Genomic DNA, 13,995 nt, shown 5'->3' on the forward strand with positions numbered 1-13,995 from the left:
ATTACTCTAATTTAATTTTCTGATAACAACAAACATATGTATAAGTATTAGATTTCAAACTATTAATTAACAACTAAAGTCTAACAAAACAATAGTCAGTTGTCCTGGAATGAGTATATATTCGGGTAAGTGGATTATGATTATATTGATAATATCATAATAATGAGTTTAGTTCTTTAATTTTTATACTAATCAACTTCACCTAGTAAGCTAGTAAAGTATAATTTATGTATAATGAGTTTATTTATTTTGATTCAATTATTTCCAAAAGCAATTACTTTTTTTCTTTAACACAAATTGTCTGCCACTACCTAAAAGCAATGACTTCTTTCTTTAATTTTCCAAAAGCAATAATCCATCATATATCTTTCCAAAAGCAAATTTGTCCACTAGTATCACCCACCAATAGTTATACTATAGGCGCGGTCCATCTTCGATTTAAAATATACAATTTACATATTGAATGTTCAAAATTTATATACATATTTACATAATATTCAAAATTTACATACTAAATATTCACAATTTACTTTTTATAAAATTGTGAACATTCAGTGTGTAAATTTAGTATACAAAATGGATCCGAAACCACCAAATAATTTTCCATCGCCCACATTGACCGATGAAGCTACATGCAATTAGGTTAAAGGTAGGAGAACGGGAAAAAGTATTATTGGAATTAAAGTTGTAGTTACATCTGGGAGGAAGAGACTGTTCTAATATACAGAGAGGGAATGACAGTTATAACTAGTCCAAGAAGGTAAAAGTACATTAATGCCCTTCAATTATTTATGGTCATCAGCAGCTTCGTCGTTGTCTTCTCGCTCGTGTGAGTTATCCACTTGTCCTCCAATACACATCATACTTCCATTCAAACCAAAATATAGTTATCATAGAGGGGATGTGGTTATTCCGTGCACACCTTAAAAGCTTAAATGGTGAGTTGGTGACAGATTTTCCTCATCAGTCAAAAATAATATACCTATTTTAAATCAATAATAAAATTTTGAGTAAAAGACATTTTTGGTTAGACTTATAAGGGCACGGATAATTTTAGTCCTTCATAAAAAAATTAGACAATTTATGTATACACTTATTATGACGAGGACAATTTTGGTCATCTATCTATTAATTTTGTTAGTTGACCGTCAAATGAGGAACATTTTGTTGGAAAAAATAGCTTAAAATGGCATAAAACGGCATGTTAAGTGGCTATTACTTGTTAGAGTACGATTCGGGTTCTAACTTGTTTATTAGAAAACGAACCCGATTTTCTATATTGTTTGATAGAGAACGAGCCTTGAACGTATGTAGAAGCTGCAACTTCTACGGAAGGACCAATGTGGAACGAGGCTACAAAAAGTGAAGTAAGTTCTATTCTACAGAATCACACTTGGGAACTTGTTAATCTTCCTCCGGGTAGTAAACCCTTAGGATTCAAGTGGGTCTTTAAAAGGAAGATGAAACCGGATGGTTCCATCGAGAAGTATAAGGATAGGCTTGTAATCAAGGGTTACAGGCAACGCGAGGGCCTCGATTACTTCGACACGTATTCTCCCGTGACGAGAATAAACTCCATTAGAATGATACTTGCCATAGCCGCGTTGCGGAACTTGGAAGTTCATCAAATGGATGTGAAAACTGCTTTCCTAAATGGCGAATTAGATGAGGAAATCTATATGGAACAACCCAAAGGGTTTATGGTTTCGGGCCAAGAAAGGAAATTGTGTAAGTTGGTTAAATCGGTCTATGGTTTAAAACAAGCGCCTAAGCAGTGGCACGAGAAGTTTGACCATGCGGTGTTAACTAACGGGTTTAAAATAAACGAAAGTGACAAATGCGTCTACGTTAAGGAAACGATAGACGGCTACGTCATTCTTTGTTTATATGTCGATGATATTCTCATCGTTGGTAGTAATGATCGGATGATCAAGTCTACCAAAAACATGTTAAATGCGAGATTTGACATGAAAGATATGGGTTTGGCCGATTTAATCATCGGGATTAGAATCATTAGAAGACCTGATGGTCTTGTGTTGAGCCAATCACATTATATTGACAAAATCCTTGAGAAATTTAACAAGGATGATAGTCAAGTGGCTAGGACACCATTTGATACAAACATTCATCTAACCAAGAACCACAAATAAGGTATTTCACAAGTGGAATATGCTCAGTGTAACACTCCCTAAAACACATGCTATAAAAAGCCTTAACACATGCAGGTAACACAATTAAACAACTAACACAGCGGAAGACTAAAAGATAACTGGATAAACATAAATCCAAGTCATGGGGTGTTTTGCCACGTTCACCAACAAGGATGAACGCTACGGCAATATCTGCATTGTTTACAACTATCCAAAGTCTAAAAATCTACAACTAGATCGGCACACAAGCCATAAAACCAACGGGAGAAGCTATGCTAATGATGAGCATATTTTATACCTTAATTTAAATAAGCTTTTATATGTTAGTTTTACTATTTATATTATATATTTCATTAGTTTTAGTTTATTTTGCTATGTTGGGATTAAGGAACTTATTAAATAAATAATAGGATAAATAAGTTAATAATAAGCTTAAGAGTTAATCAACGATTTGGTCCCTCAATTATTGCCAAACTGTGAATGTAGTCCTTTAATTCCTTAATCATCAATTTAGTCCCCGAAAATAATTGTTTTTAGTCGATTTAGTCCCTCCGTCTTCCGTCAACAAACCGGCGAGAACTCCGATTTAGCAGGGGCATTTTGGTCGTTTCTTGTCTTCAACCCTCTTCTTGGTCCGATCAGATCGCCGGAATCATGGAGAGCGAAAACCGATGGTGTTTCTTCGCCGGAAACTCTAGGAATTACTTACGGTGTAAAGATCCAACTAAGAATTAGGAGCAGAAGGATTTACCGGAAAATCAAGAAACAGAGGATCGCCGATAAGGGAAAGATGAAGAGGAAGATGAAGATGGTGAAGAAAAAGGAAGCTGGTGTAATTGCAGTAGTATTTTTTCAATATTCTCTTCACACATTTTGTGTCGTATTTTTCTTCTTTCGTGTATAATTGACATAGTTTTAACAGGTCCTAGACCGTTGCCAGATCATGCTGTTTTCTGATTCTGAGCTCCAATCCATCCTTGCATTCGACGCTAGCACCCAACGCTATCGCAGATTGCAGCATTTCAAACAGCGATCTGCAAGAAATCAGCCCTTTCTCATCAGGTAACAGTCTCTGAATTGTTTCAATCACTTCTCTCTCGGAGCTCTTTTTGTACATTGTTGAGTTGTTAATGTTATCTCCTCGTTTTCCATATGAAAAAATCCAGTTTGTAACGTACTGACAGAGCGATGCAGCCACGTATTCCGGTGAAAATAATGGGTTCATAAAGCCTGATAGCTAGCACTGTCAAGTCCTCGGATTTCCATTCAATATCAAACAGCTTCCTCCTCGCACTCGGCTTAACCCCATTTTCTTCTCCACCGCAACCATCTATCATGACCAGTTCGCCAAGAAGGCGGGGAGCGTCAAGTTCTTGAGCGACGAGGGACTCTGCACAACCATCAACCAGCCCAATCTCAATAGTTTTATTCATCTTCATCTTCATCTTTCCCTTCTCGTCGATCCTCTGTTGCTTGATTTTCCGGTGAATCCTTCCGCTCCTAATTCTTAGTTGGATCTTTACACTGTAAGTTATTCCTAGAGTTTCCGGCGAAGAAACACCATCGGTTTTCGCTCTCCATGATTCTAGCGATCTGATCGGACCAAGAAGAGGGTTGAAGACAAGAAAAGACCAAAATGCCCTTGCCAAATCGGAGTTCTCGCCGGTTTGTTGACGGAAGACGATAGGATGGAGTAAATCGACTAAAAACAATTATTTTCGGGATGAATAAAGAATTAAAGGACTACATTCACAGTTTGGCAATAATTGAGGGACCAAATCGTTGATTAACTCTAAGCTTAATATTAATAGTGGGCCCATTTGTTAATTAGTCTATCTTAATTATTGCTTAACCTATGTTTTCTTTTTCCCAAGTTATTCTTTAACTTATGCGGCAGTACAGCTGCATAGTTTCATTTATTTGTTTTGTTTATTTTTGTTCTTTTTCTTTGACGCTACGCACGAATAGGAAGACAGCGGAACGAACGGAGGGAACACAGAAAAGGCTTCGGCCAGCGACGCTTTAAGCGGTTCGCTCGTGGAAGAGTTTTGGAGGAAATTAAACAAGCTATTTGAAGATGAAACTAGTAGAGAAAGATGCGGTAAGAGCAGTAATTTTAGGGAAGATTGTTTATTTGAAACCCTATAAAAGGAGAGCTATTCTGATGTAATTTTAGGGAAGATGCGGGGCTAGATTTTATTAATCTGATTCAAGGGATTGAAGTTTTAGTTGTGAATTTAGGGAGACTTTATTTCAATTAATTTGTTGGATTCATGTACTTCCTGCTCTTTCAAAGTTAATTTTTCAAGAATACTGATAATAAATTAAATTGACGACTTAGTTTATTATTATTTTTATCCTATTGCTATCTATGAGTTTATGATCCGTAATTGTCATAAACGATTGGACCGAGTAGCTTGTATTAATTATATTGTTGTGATTACTACACAAAGGGCATAAAGACTAAGTTGCAGGTTGTAGCTATCTCAATCTGTGATTTAAGCTTAGTTATTTTTCATTAAAGTGTAATGATATTATTGGGTGAATATGGAACGCTATCGTCCCCAGTTTATTCAATAACAAATGTTGGTTTGAATGCTTGGTTTGAATCAATTAATTTAGGGAAATCAAAGGCTAATTATGGCTATCCTATTTAGTCTTTGGCTAAGTACTTGAATCTGAACTTTACTTGTAAGAGGCCGATGATCTGAATCACATCTTTGACATTCATTCTTCCTTGAATCAGAATTCAATATCTCTGAACTCGTTATTAATTATTGTCTATTTTATTTATTCTTCTCAAATCCCCCAATTTTCCCTACTTTGAGTCATTTTATTTTAATTTAAGAAACGAAGTTCATTAGTTCTCTTGGGATTCGACCTGGTCTTGCCACTACTACAAATTAGTGGAGTGAGCCAGTATTAAATTTGTAAGGCTTCGACAACCCTGCCAGCTAACAGGCACTAGACTGCGCACTCGCCTTGACATCACCTGAAAGAACACAATAAAACATGGGACGACGCCCGGTCAGCGAATGATGCTGGTAACCCACCAATACATGTGAAATAACATACATAAGTAAGGTATAAGTTGTAAAACCATTTTCAAAACGGAATACATATATATAAGTGTAAAACCAAGAGTAATAGCCAACACAAGACTCAACACTCTCAACAATAGCACGTGAACACATCCCAAGACTACAAAGGACAACAACAACTCAAGGATAAAGACAAGACCGTGGAAACACATGCCTTTGTGACTACACACGTCACAAGAAGAGAACACACAACCACGGCTACACAAGCCCTCGTGACATCACTCATCCCGAGTTGATATGCCTTCCTTATGCCCGATTCCAACCTTATGGCTACCCCCAACCTTATGTCTAGTTCCAACCTTATTCCTCCGAGGACCGTCGTCCCCTCTCCAACAGAACCACCGATTTCATAGTACACGAGGGTACCGATCACACACACGGCAACACATGCCACCCAAGAATCACGTGAACCTTACACAAAGGTCACAACTCCATAATCACGTCACAGCCACCACGAGGACCGCTGCAATACCTTGGTGACTAGTGTCCCACACCACTAATCGTGCAATCCAGGTAAAGCCACACACACCACACTTCAACAGGAATCAATCAACGGATCACAAAAAGATATGAAATATACTCGATCAAGGAATGGGTCACAGCCCAACAACAACAATGATGAATAACACAAGTTATCATCAACCAATCGGAAGGTACAAACAACACACACGCTAGCATTCAAACACCAAACTAGCATGCTCATCAAACGGGTAAACTAAAGGTAGTTCCGAGGAACACATAAGACTCATCACGGTTCAACGAAACACAATGTTGAACACTTAGCACGATTCAAGACACCAAAGACTTACATGGCTTCCTACCATATAGTTATAGACATACGAAACATCAAGAAGACACTCAAATAGTTCCACAAAAGAACATCGGAAATTCAAAAGACCAAATACCGAGTCAAAAGAATCACCGGGAACAAATCCCCAATCACACCACAATACGTACCCGCGGGTAAGCCCACGGGTAGGCCTCTACCCGCGGGTACAGGCTCCCCATCTTGTGTATCCCGCGGGTGGGCGGCGGGTTGGACCCCTACCCGTCGTTCCGCCCGCGGGTACACCCTATACCACAACAACACACTTCGCGAAATTCATCTCCAAACTCAAATTCAAGTCCAAAACATGTCAAACCTCACCCAATACAACAAAATGACTTGAATCATAGGAAATGCCAAGCAATGGTACAAAAGAACCCTAAACACAAGCTCTAGATATGCATTTTCATAAGACAATGCATAAACACTCACATTTCATAGCAAAACACAAGTAAAATCCAAGAAATCACATATAGGTAAGCAAAATAGATTTTGTAGAGCATGGGTTACCTCTTGTAGACTAAAAGACTTCACTTTACACCTTAACAAGCTCTCCTGAAGGCTCACCTTCCAAACCCACTCAAGAACAAACCAAAAGATCATAAAGATCCTACCTTTAAGAAAAGAAACCTAAGATGAAACCAAAAACACAAGATGAACTTAGATCTTACCCTCCTAGATGCCCAAATATAAGAAAGGTTGAATCTTGGAAGCAACTCTTGAGGTCTTGGCATGGTCCCAACATGGCTTGGAAGAAAAGCTACTCACCTTTTTAGAGAGAAGGTAGAGCTAGATTTTTAGAAAGTGTAAGGGATAGAATGAAGATGGTCTACTAGGTTAGGTTACAATACTAACACCATGTGAAAGGTCAAGAATGCCCTTACTAACATTAGGAAGTGTAAGGGACAAGGGAACTCCCTTCAAAGCTCAAGGTACAACTTTGACTTTAGGGTTGACTAGTCAATTACTAGTCCCCAAGTATTGAATTTTCATGATTTTAGGAATTAATTCACCAATTGAAATAGGATTAATTACTCAATTAATCCATTAATTGAATTTGGATTTTGGGGTGTCACACTCAGGTTATTGGTAGTTTGATGTATCTTATGAGCTGTACTAGGCCGGATATTGCCTATCCGGTTAGTAAACTCAGTAGATATACGAGTAACCCCGGTGCTATGCACTAGAAGGCAATAGTAAAGGTTGTGATATACTTGAGGTATACTCGTGATCTTGGACTGCACTACGGAAGATATCTCGCTGTACTTGAAGGGTATAGCGACGCGAATTGGATATCTGATATTAAGGACTCTAAGTCCACGAGTGGCTATGTGTTTACACTAGCCGGTGCAGCCGTTGCATGGAAATCCTCTAAGCAAACTGTGATAGCTAAATCTACGATGGAATCTGAGCTGATAGCATTGTACAAAGGTTGTGAAGAGGCTGAATGGCTACGCCATTTTATAGAGGATATTCCTAATTGGGAAAGACCGGTACCTCCAATATGTGTGCATTGCGATAGTCATGCCACCATTGGGAGAATACAGAGTCATATGTATAATGGTAAGTCTAGACATGTGCGTCGTAGACATAATACCATTAGACAACTGCTCACAACTGGTGTTGTCTCGATTGACTACGTAAAGTCAAAAGACAATATAGCGGATCCGCTGACCAAAGGGTTAGGAAGAGAAGTTGTGGAGAAGTTGACACGAGGAATGGGTCTAATGCCCTTGGACTAAAAAGTTCTACAGTGGATACCCAACCTAGCTGGCACCTAGGTTCAATGGGACAACTAAATTATGGAACGAAGCGCGTCACTGTGGGGGTCTCGGACTCCCTACCACTCCTCGTTAAAATAGTGACTCCCGCAAGAAGCTAGCATGTTAATGCTTTAATGATTCTTGAGTATGCGGGATACTCGAGAAAGAATCACCTATGTTAGAGAGAAGTGAGGGTCGCTTCAAAGGAGAATTGTTGTGCACAATTATTTAGAAACTCTCGCAGAACCAGGAACGGTGACCCACGACCAAAACGGGCACACTCATGAGAGCAAGAGCATGGTTGGGAGATTCCTGTGTGAGATATGTCATCGTCTACACAAACGGCAGTCGGTTCAAAGACATCGCGTTCTACCATATAGCCAGTAGAGTAAACATGTCTTCACGAGGGAAGGTTCAAAGGGTATAGTGACTCCCTACCTATCCTATGCAGGGATCGACCGTTTGAACACAGTTGTTTCCGATTTCAAAATACCCCAAAAATCAATTTTTCATTCATGTGGGGGATTGTTGGAAAAAATAGCTTAAAATGGCATAAAATGGCATGTTAAGTGGCTATTTTGTGGTACAATTATCAGTGGGGTACACTTCTGATTTGGGTCGGGTCAAAGTGGATTCGGGTACTTCATAGTGAGACGAAGAGATTGATATATTGTACGCTCAAAACGGATAATGGATGTATGAGATATTGATTCTCAAAGTAGACCCATTTGAGTTGGAAAATGAAGGGAAAAAGTGAGCTTTTGTCCCACATTGCTTTGGAATGAAGATTTTGCCCCCTTATATACAAGAGCTCTTTTGAAGCTTGTAGAATTGTATAGCATAGAGGCTCTCTCGCGCGGGGGGGGGGGGGGGGTGCAAATCAAATTCCAACTAGACGAGATTGAAAAAAGGCTTGATTCAAGCCCGAGCTCGTGTGCGCCGGCACCTGGGGGCACGAATGTCGTCTGGAGAGGTTGTGGTGCACCGGGCCGAAACTGGGTGAGACCGAAAGTTCTGACTGTTGAGGAGATTGAATTCATCTGTTACGGAATTTAATTCTCAGGTAGTGGCCTGCTGTTATAGTTGTTGGAGAGCCAGCTTTAAAAGTGCCCTAATAAAAGCTTTTTAATCCTTCAACCCTATATAAGAGAGGGTAGAGGAAGTAGAGATTTACACACAGAAATATAGAACAAGAAAGTTATTTTTTTAGCCTCAAAACCTCTCTGCTTCTACTCCTTCTTTAGCCTACTGTGTTCATAACCGTGTCTTGCTCGCCGGATTCCTTGTTTGAGTGCTCAAACATTGAATCACTAGCAAGTTTTATCCTGGGAAGCCTAGGCCACAACGCTCCTAGCATCTTTGGGAGGTGGCAAATAAGGTTTTAAGGAAAGAGTGCTCACTTGACTCTTGCAAAAACCCAACACCAAACACTAGCCATTTTTCTCCATCATTCCTTCCCTTGTTTTCAAGAAAATAATAATCTTATTTTTTTTTATTATTATTTGTTTTCCTACCAACGGTTCCTACACATTTCTGTCAATTTAACAAAACTCAATCCAATTTTGATCGTTAGATGACTGGTGGATTTGATCCAATTTTCTTCCTCAAATTGGAGCTCGCACAGGGATTCGCCGTTTGCTTTGGTATGGTTTGAATTACCTAATTCCTATTCATCTCTTTTAATTTGAATATTATTTCTCGTATTTGTTCTCTAATTGGGAAACTCGTAACCCTAGATATGGCGACAATCAGAAGAACGAGGCCAAATGTGGCCAAGGCTAGGGTAGAAATTGATGCATCCAAGCCTGTTATTGACCGAATTTGGGGAAGAAGGAAGGGACTCGAGAGGTTTCTGGCAGAGATTTGTGGTGGAAAGATGGCCGGTGTACTGTGTAGGAGGAAGCGGAGCGAATTTTCTGGGTGGAGGAGAAGGGCGAGGGGAAAAGAGTGGTGGTGGCGGCGGCGGTCACAGAGATAGGTCATGCGGAGGAGGAGGTGATAAGGGTGGAGAGAGAGGAGGAAGCATCACATCACCCCCAGGCGATGCAGCAGCCAGGAATGACGCATAAGTGGGTCAAAAATGGAGATCTTGATGTTGAAGTGGCAGAAGTATATTGTGTTCTTCGTGCAGTGGTGAAGGCGTTCAGGAATCCCTTCTTTATCCAGCACTTGACCAAGAAGATGAGGAAGAGAACCGCACTAAACGGCGGCGGCGGTAGGGTCGCGAAGAAGAAGAGATTGGTTGCGCCGGAGAGCAGCACCAACGCCGCCGCCGCCGCGACGGATGCTAAGAATCTCAGTGGCCAAAAAGAACTAGTGGTGCTTCACTCAGAAATCCAGACGCTTTTCTCTTTCGACGATTCCAGTGGCCCTGTCCAGATCAGAAGGTTAAGACTCTAACCGTCGCTGCGCAAACATCCCAACTCCGAGAACTTCATCTTGTGGGAGAAACTTATAGATGGAGATTGGCTGAATTGACACAATTGCCTCCATCCAGACGGCCCTTTAACGAAAATACAAACAAAGGATCAAAATTGTCCTCGTTACAATAAGTTTGTCCATAAAATGACATTTTTTTATGGAGGACTAAAATTGTCCAAGCCACTATAAGTCTAGGACCAAAAATGCCTTGTAAGATAGACTTTCGGCTTTACCATATCTCTCATGTGCTATGAACTTCATCAAGTGAGGTACACAAATAAGATCAGGATCAGTTGTTACTTCATGAACTTCTCCATTTATATATCGTAGTCTTGGATCTTGCACAAAACTACCCCCATGATGAATTCTCAAATCTACTATGTCATACATTCTGAAAATGGTAAAATGGAATACATAAAATTAGCTTATAGGGTACTGTAAGGTAATAAGTCTAAGACTCAATTTTACAACTTTTACGGCAGCAATACATACAACTTTATAGAAGAGATGATAAATTAAACTAAAACAAAAACAAAGTAACTGTTTTTGCAGGGATGGATTAGGGATGAATTATAATGCTCAGAATGCAACTAAAACAAAAGCAGTACCACTTATGGATAATGCATCACTACTAATGAACCAAAAAATGCAAAATGATTTTGCAGGGATTATGCATCAAAGTAAAGGAAATCTTACTCAATTCAGTTTTAGGGGGAAAAGCATCATATTTCATATATGTAATAATGGCACAGAACACCCGACACACAGAATAGCAAAGAAGCTAATATACTGGCATACTGCTCTAAAATCACAGTGACAATTAAGCACAATCCATAAGTTGTGATTGCCAATTAACATGTTCATTCTAATACCCAAAAGTAATTGCAAGTTGGGTGGGGAAGAAAATCAAGGATTCATCTCACAAGTTGGAGAATTTAAAATTTGCAATCAACTACTATTGGGAATAAATGCATGCTTGAACTAAGAGAAAATATTAATCCTGCACCACAACGGCTTAGCTCCACAATGAATGTAGGCAGTATCACCGCCATGCACCATTGTACTCTACAAGCCTTCTTACTATAAATTGTATCAATAGTCTGTAAGATGTTTTGAGTATAACGGCATTCATGCCGCTATTTATAGGCGCATTTGTTCAATCTTGTTAAAATATTGAAGTCATGAAACCACACCTAATATACATAACTAGTTAAAACTCCTAAACAAAGCATAACCATACCTTAGACCAGAACAGGTTCAGAAAAGGTAGGACACAAAAAACAGAACAATTTCTTGGCTCCTTTTCAAATATGATACAACTTGAAGATACCATTTGAACTACACTACTTAAGTAAAAATGCAAGCAAATCATGAAGTTGCTATAATGCTCATGTATGCACATTGCAACACTCAATCCATATCAACAATATTATAAACAAACCACATGATGAAATCTACATTACATTTAGGGAACCAGTTAATCCTATATTATTAGAAAAAAATAAGGAATGCAAAGAGTAAGGGAAAAAAAAAAAATCAGACAACCAAGACAAGTGGCAGTTCTGAAATGAAAATAACACAATTTTTGAGTTTACATCATAAAATGTTATAAACAATTATGGAGAGATAAAGAGTAAAGACACATAAAAGAGTGAATTCCATTTTTGTCCTATTGTTATAGGGGCGTTTCTAATTTTAGTCCACCTTAATTTTTTTTGCCACTTTACAACCACTGTTATTGAATGTGTTTCACTTTTAGTCCACCGTTAATATTTCCGTCAAGAGGTCGTATAATTCAGGGGTATTTTGGTCTTTTTATGGTTGTCTCTTCTCTTTTAATCCAGACGCTTCGTCGTCCTCCTCCAATATTCGAAGATGGCTCTTCGAACAACGAGAATGGGAAGCCAAAGCTACATCTTTTCGTTCGTTCCAACGTGGGCCGGCGAGGTTTCTTAGGTTTTACATTTAATGTTCTCATTTCTTTTAGTCAAACATAGTCTTGGATAAGAAGAAAGATCAAAATACCCCTAGATTACATGGCCTCTTGATGAAAATATTAACGGTGGACTAAAAGTGGAACACCTTCAATAATAGTGGTCATAAAGTGGCAAAAAAAATTGAGGTGGACTAAAATTGGAAACACCAATATAACAATAGGACAAAAAATGGAATTCACTCCAGATAAAATAAGAATTATACCCTTCTTCGGCGCTTGTAGTGATGATCCCTCTCTCTTCTCCTCTTCTCACCCTCTTCTCTTGCTCGCCTTGCTTCCTGCATACTTTATTATTCAGATAAACTCGAGAAAATAGCGCTTAGAAAATTTGTAGTTCAATGATTAAAAGGAAAAATCATTAAGATATTCAGATGGTTGACTACCTCTTCATCTCGAGCTTTTCTCACTTTATTGTAGAGTTTTCCGGAGAAAAGTGAAGATGAGCCGGAGAGATCGGAGCCGATTTGATGTTCGCGACAAAACAACGAAGACTCCGAAGAAGAGAAGAAGTATGGTTTATTTTGACAATAGTCTTGGTCAAGAGGGTCAAATGCTTAGGGTTTTTTTTGGTCAAATGATGATTAGGATAATAAAAATAATAGAATAAAAAATAAAAATTACACATGGCATCCTAGTCAACAGTAACTTGTTCTTTACCTGTTAAAAATGCCAATTGCATTTTTTTTACAAGTTCATAGATCAATTTGGAGCTTATTCAAATTCGGTGTCTTAATTATTAAGCCCCAAATAGTTCAATGGCCTATTTGTATTTTTTCCCTTAATTTTATAGGAGTTGTTAAGGTAAATTCCACAATATACGGTCCATTTGCAGTCTAAAGAATTGGTCAGTATGCTTTTTATATAGGTAGGTTATGAGACACATGTCAAAACCCTGGCATGGCTTACACGTGCAGGGTGTTGATGGTTTGCTAGTCAAAGGGGTTATGCCTAGTGTCTTGGAGGTACTGGAAAGGTGACGGGACGTGATTGACTATTCCTTTGGCCGGGGAAGTACACTTGGATTGTCTAATGTCTATTAGCTAGGTAGTAGTCTGAGGACGGCAAATAGAAATTTTCAAGTTAGTTTGGGCCAAGAGACTTGGAAAGAGTCCATATTAGATTTGCGATGTTGACTTATAATCGATCAGACTCAGAAAGCCTAGTCATACTCGTATCAATCACTATTGTATGGACCATGGTCCATACAAGTTGTGTGGACCATATTTTGTATACTATAAAATAATGTATATTTAGTACAAAAATAATGTACATTCAACACAAAAATAATGTACATTGTATTCAGGGGATGTACATTATTTTTGTACTGAGTGTACATTATATTGTATAATGTACATTTAGTACAAAAATAATGTACATTTAATATATTAAAAATGTACTTTATGTTATGGTCCAGATAACATTGTGTGGACCATGGTCCACATATCATATAATCCCTATCAGAAATCTTTCAGTGAGTTAATTATGATAGGGATGATTTTGGTGTTTTTCTTAGTACTATTCACACACACACATATACACATGTGGCAAATTAATTATACGTGGACCATAATCTACATTACAATTACCATAAATAAATGTTCATTTTTTTAGATAATAAATGTTCAATTTTTAATATGGAAGATACACTATTTGTATACAGAATGTTTGTTATTTGATAGTATATCAAATAATATAAATTCAATACTCAAATAAATGTATCTTTAATATATTAAAAAAA

The 13,995-nt window shown here is 38.3% G+C and overlaps 1 long non-coding RNA gene across 1 annotated transcript; it reads left to right on the forward strand.

Annotated features, from left to right (window-relative positions):
* Positions 1 to 13,772, forward strand: LOC109188683. The gene is made up of 3 exons (XR_002055476.1): positions 1 to 44; positions 8,500 to 8,512; positions 13,719 to 13,772. It is a non-coding gene; the product is annotated as an uncharacterized LOC109188683 (long non-coding RNA).
* The last annotated feature ends 223 nt before the right edge of the window (positions 13,773 to 13,995 follow it).

This window comes from Ipomoea nil, unplaced genomic scaffold (assembly GCF_001879475.1).
Source record: "Ipomoea nil cultivar Tokyo-kokei standard unplaced genomic scaffold, Asagao_1.1 scaffold1474, whole genome shotgun sequence".
Classification (NCBI taxonomy): Eukaryota; Viridiplantae; Streptophyta; class Magnoliopsida; order Solanales; family Convolvulaceae; genus Ipomoea; species Ipomoea nil.